The sequence below is a fragment of the Scyliorhinus canicula genome, chromosome 8 (assembly GCF_902713615.1).
Source record: "Scyliorhinus canicula chromosome 8, sScyCan1.1, whole genome shotgun sequence".
NCBI classification, from domain to species: Eukaryota; Metazoa; Chordata; class Chondrichthyes; order Carcharhiniformes; family Scyliorhinidae; genus Scyliorhinus; species Scyliorhinus canicula.
Window position 1 is genome coordinate 81,981,896 of NC_052153.1, and position 6,000 is coordinate 81,987,895.

Below are 6,000 nucleotides of genomic sequence, written 5' to 3' on the forward strand. Positions count from 1 at the left end.
AAAGTAGACATTGGGCCGCTCCAAAATGACGCTGGTAATCTAGTGATGGGAGACAAGGAAATAGCTGAGGAACTTAATAAGTACTTTGCGTCAGTCTTCACAGTAGAAGACATGAGTAATATCCCAACAATTCAGGAAAGTCAGGGGGCAGAGTTGAATATGGTTGCCATCACAAAGGAGAAGGTGCTAGAGAAACTAAAAGGTCTGAAAATTGATAAATCTCCGGGCCCAGATGGGCTACATCCTAGAGTTCTAAAGGAGATAGCTGAAGAAATAGTGGAGGCGTTAGTTATGATCTTTCAAAAGTCACTGGAATCAGGGAAAGTCCCAGAGGATTGGAAAATCGCTGTTGTAACCCCCCTGTTCAAGAAGGGAACAAGAAAAAAGATGGAAAATTATAGGCCAATTAGCCTAACCTCGGTTGTTGGCAAAATTCTAGAATCCATCGTTAAGGATGAGATTTCTAAATTCTTGGAAGTGCAGGGTCGGATTAGGACAAGTCAGCATGGATTTAGTAAGGGGAGGTCGTGCCTGACAAACCTGTTAGAGTTCTTTGAAGAGATAACAAATAGGTTAGACCAAGGAGAGCCAATGGATGTTATCTATCTTGACTTCCAAAAGGCCTTTGACAAGGTGCCTCACGGGAGACTGCTGAGTAAAATAAGGGCCCATGGTATTCGAGGCAAGGTACTAACATGGATTGACGATTGGCTGTCAGACAGAAGGCAGAGAGTTGGGATAAAAGGTTCTTTTTCGGAATGGCAACCGGTGACAAGTGGTGTCCCGCAGGGTTCAGTGTTGGGGCCACAGCTGTTCTCTTTATATATTAACGATCTAGATGACGGGACTGGGGGCATTCTGGCCAAGTTTGCCGATGATACAAAGATAGGTGGAGGGGCAGGTAGTATTGAGGAGGTGGGGAGGCTGCAGAAAGATTTAGACAGTTTAGGAGAATGGTCCAAGAAGTGGCTGATGAAATTCAACGTGGGCAAGTGCGAGGTCTTGCACTTTGGAAAAAAGAATAGAGGCATGGACTATTTTCTAAACGGTGACAAAATTCATAATGCTAAAGTGCAAAGGGACTTGGGAGTCCTAGTCCAGGATTCTCTAAAGGTAAACTTGCAGGTTGAGTCCGTAATTAAAAAAGCAAATGTAATGTTGTCATTTATCTCAAGAGGCTTGGAATATAAAAGCAGGGATGTACTTCTGAGGCTTTATAAAGCACTAGTTAGGCCCCATTTAGAATACTGTGAGCAATTTTGGGCCCCATACCTCAGGAAGGACATACTGGCACTGGAGCGGGTCCAGCGAAGATTCACACGGATGATCCCAGGAATGGTAGGCCTAACATACGATGAACGTCTGAGGATCGTGGGATTATATTCGTTGGAGTTTAGGAGGTTGAGGGGAGATCTAATAGAAACGTACAAGATAATGAATGGCTTGGATAGGATGGACGTAGGGAAGTTGTTTCCATTAGCAGGGGAGACTAGGACGCGGGGGCACAGCCTTAGAATAAAAGGGAGTCACTTTAGAACAGAGATGAGGAGAAATTTCTTCAGCCAGAGAGTGGTAGGTCTGTGGAATTCATTGCCACAGAGGGCGGTGGAGGCCGGGACGTTGAGTGTCTTTAAGACAGAAATTGATAAATTCTTGATTTCTCGAGGAATTAAGGGCTATGGGGAGAGAGCGGGTAAATGGAGTTGAAATCAACCATGATTGAATGGTGGAGTGGACTCGATGGGCCGAATGGCCTTACTTCCACTCCTATGTCTTATGGTCTTATGGTCTTATGGTCATGCATCAGGAGCATCAGACGTCCTGCTGCTACCGTTGAATCTTACTGTGTAGTTTGTTTTCCTGTTCTGATAATTGTGCTGAATGTTGAGGTTTCTTCAAGAATTGGGCAGTCCTGCAAAAAGGACAATTGCTATTTACTATTCAGCTCTTGCCACTTCAAATCAGTACCATGATTCTCAGAATTTGTGACATAACAGTTTTCCACTCTTTTATGTCAGCTCCGAGATGTTTAGAAATGTTGGCAGTATTGTATCATTTGATTTGGCTTTGTAGCTCTTTTCCTGTTCATCCTGATTTGCTTGCCATTCCAGCTTGCTACAAAGATGCAGTTTGGTAATCTTGAATCTATGTAAATGAAATGGCCAAATGGAATAAACTGCTCTTACCGGCATTACCACAATGCAGATAGTTAGTTGTACTTAAAAGTATTCAAATTAATTTGTCCTGCTATTTAATGTACAAACAACAGCACAATTTGCAAGAAAAGCATGTCCAGACAACATAGCAGTTTAGATTTTTCTTCAAATTTTTAATAGCTTCTATTAGTAATTAAAAGTGATTTTTAATCCAACTATGACCATCTGCACGCCACAAGCCACTCATCTATATTCCCAACAGCATGTTTCACGTGGCATTTAATCATGTTATTTTATATGGCTTTGACAAAGAGTTGTCCAGACTCTCAACTTTAGCTCCCTTCTCTCCACGGATGCTGGCAGATCTGCTCGATTGTCCAGTATTTTCTGTTTTATGTCATTTTGTCCTCATTGTTGACAATCTTCTTCCAATTCATCAAAAAGTTTGTGAGTGAAGCGGTTTGCTAATTTTGTAGTGATCTGTGATGGCAGTTTTGTGATCTTCATGTCTATGTCATCTTATGTTTTTTATGATTTTTGAAGATCTAAATTGTCATCTCAAATTTCTTTATAATTTCCAGCAATAGTACGCTATTGGTTGCTAAAGGTAAAGGAGAGAAACTGCATTTCACTGATGAGCACTTTTTCCTACATTAGACATAAATGCAAGCTTAGTGTCTTGGTGGATTAGTTGTACCCTTTATACCTAGGATCTGATAAGAAGCAAAACCAAACCAGTGAGAGCAGTGTTAAAAACATTGGGCAGGACTCTCTGTTTGAGAGATTAAGTGCCAACAGTGGGACTGAATGGCAGGTGTCCCATGGTCCTGATGGCGGCACCAGTCCCGGAACAATTTAGGCATGCGAATCGCGCCATGTGGAACGAGTGCAATTCCAACTCAACGGTGTCTGATTTGCTGCGGGCGGGATTCGCACTGGAAAGCCTGACAAGCTAGAGCTGCACATAAGCACTCCACTCACGCACACTCATTCCAGCCAAGATGATGCCACCCTGGAGAGCGGCCCCGACATTCGTAGATGCTGAGCTCTATTGTTGGATACTGTGGAGGAGAGGTGGGACACCCTGTTCCCTGGGGTGGATACTGTGGAGGAGAGGTGGGACACCCTGTTAACTGGGTTGGGAAGGTGGCTTGGGTGCAGGTGGCAGAGGCTGAGAGCCCCACTGCAAGGACTGGGCAGCAGTGTTGGAAAAAGCTGCACGACCTCATGGCAACCAGGGTGAGTCACCAGCTATGTGCCCCCGTCACCAACCCTGTCCCACAGCCCACCCACTGCTAATTTGGCCCAGGGGGCAGTGCTGGGTCAGGGTAGGTAACTCACCTGGTCAAACATGGTGAGTCTCCAGCTCTGTGCCTCTGGCACCACCCTATCCCACACCCTTCAACCCCCCCCCCCCCCCAAAAAAGTGGGCAAAAGCACCCTACCTGCCGGCAGCCCCCTTGCACCCCATGCCAACATTAGTACTGCCTGCTATGGCCAGGTGTCCTGCAGACAAGCCAGCAGCTTCAGACCTCTTTTGCTGCTGATTTCCAAGTGTCTCTCACAGTGCATTATCTGTCCCCCCTAGGAGACAACCACAGGGAGCAGGAAACGAGAAGATTAGAGGGGGCCTGCCAGACCCGAGGCCCCTCACGGAGCAGAGGACATTGGACTTGGTCAGTGGAGTGGGAGAGCGGGCAGTTGCAGAGACAGATGCTGTTGTATGTGTTCCCCCAATGCGTTGCAATATCCCTCTGGCACATGAGTCCTCTGCCCCCACCCATGATCTAACCATACGTCATATCTGTCTTGCAGGGTCACCACCAGACAATGAGGAACTGGCTGGTGTCCCCTGCCGTGACCCACTGGGTGACACCCCGGAGCACATGTCTGGGGACGACACCGACTTCTAGTCACAGCTCTCACCAACACCCTCCATCATCACAGAGGCACTCACCTTGGTTGGGCATATTAGTAAAGAGGCTGTGCCCACATGCAGCAGTGCATCAGGTGGAGGTAGGAATCCCTGCACGGGTGGATGGCCAGGAACTAGCTGCTGTCCAGACAGATGTGCTTCTGCAGAGGGCTGTCCCATCAATGTTGGAGATGTAGGCGCAGAGTCGATGACTATATGAGGGAATACAACCGCTTGTAAGTGCAGGAGGCAATGCCAACCATGCATGCCACCCAGACCCAACACCACACGGGTGACATCCGCGGTGGAGGCCTTGGGTGTGAAGGTTTCAGCCATGGCCAGGATGTCCAAGGCCTTGGGTAGTGTGCAGGTGCTGGCTGAGGCAAAAGACAGGGCGGGCATGAGGCAGGCAGCCATGTACCAGGGCCACATAGGCATTGCTGCGGCACTCCAGAGTGTGGCCCAATCACAATGGCGGTGGGCGTCGATACCATTGGCCAGGTGCTGACTGCAGGGGGTGATGGATGGGCTGGGTGCAGAGGGTGTGTCTGTTTGGGGCGGGGGCGGTGGTTTATGTGGGAGGCCAACGATCTGGAGTGCGGGAGTTGTGAGGATGGTACGGGCTAGAGCTCTCAGGACAGTTGGGGGTATCCCTGGTGACTGCCCCAGGCCAGGGATACCCCCAACCTGCCTGGGCCAGGGATACAGGAATGCCATGTGGTAGAGCAGCACGGTAGCACAGTGGTTAGCACGGTTGCTTCACAGCACCAGGGTCCCAGGTTCGATTCCCGACTTGGGTCACTGTCTGTGTGGAGTCTGCACTTTCTCCCCATGTCTGTGTAGGTTTCCTCTGGGTGCTCTGGTTTCCACCCACAGTCCAAAGATATGCAGGTTAGGTGGATTGGCCATGCTAAATTGCCCATAGTGTCCAAAAAGGTTAGGTGGGGTTACTGGGATAGGGTAGAGGTGTGGGGCTTAAGTGGGGTGCTCTTTCTAAGGGGCAGTGCAGACTTGATGGGCTGAATGGCCTCCTTTGTACTGTAAATTCTATGTTCAGAGCTAATTGACATGTGCCCTATCAAAGCTCACCCGCCTCTTCAGGACTGTGGGCCCTTGTAATGGAATGCGTAGCGCGCATGCAGGGTCACCGGGCAGACAGTGGTATGTGGCACCGGGACGGAAGTTAGACATTGGGAGTACCTGAGCTCATCACAGAGCGGATTGTCATCATCCTCCACCCCAAGGGCCAACATCCTGTGGTACAGCTGGTGGGACGCTCGGGGTTGGGGTCCAGGGAGGATGGGGTCTAGTGTGGGGGACAGTTAAGCTTCTGTGGTTAGGCCCCATAGTCAGCGAACCTGGAGGCGATTAGATTGTCCCGTGCCCAGCACCCTGGAGTGTATGTCGTGTGGCCTCCTGTGCTTGGCCAGGCCTCATGTCCTGCCCCTCGTCGTCTGACAAAGCATGCTGTTCCTCCAGCATGCCGCCCCTGCTGCGCGACGTTGTGGAGGACACAGCAGTGCCTTCAGCACATGATGCAGTGCTCAATGCCACCCTTGGTCACTGCATGGGTGTGGTTATAGCGGTTCTCCAAATTGGCCTGAGGATAGGCGTCATCAATCACGGCTGTAGTGCATAACCTGTTGCCCTGAAGCCAGCCCCTCACCAGAGGGAGTGCTTCAAAGGGGCTGGGGACTGTTGGGTGTGCCAGGACAAAGGCATTATGCATGCTGCCGCAGACATGCACTATGTGCAGTCGGTGGTCGCACGCCAACTGAACACTGAGGGAATTGAATCCCTTCCAATTAATGAAGGGCACCTCCTAATGCACACGTGACGTGTCATGTCGATCATCTCCAAACCAGAGTCATGCCGGTAATGGCGGCGAATCCTGCTGCCCAGGTAACCCAGTGGGCTCTGTACACTCTG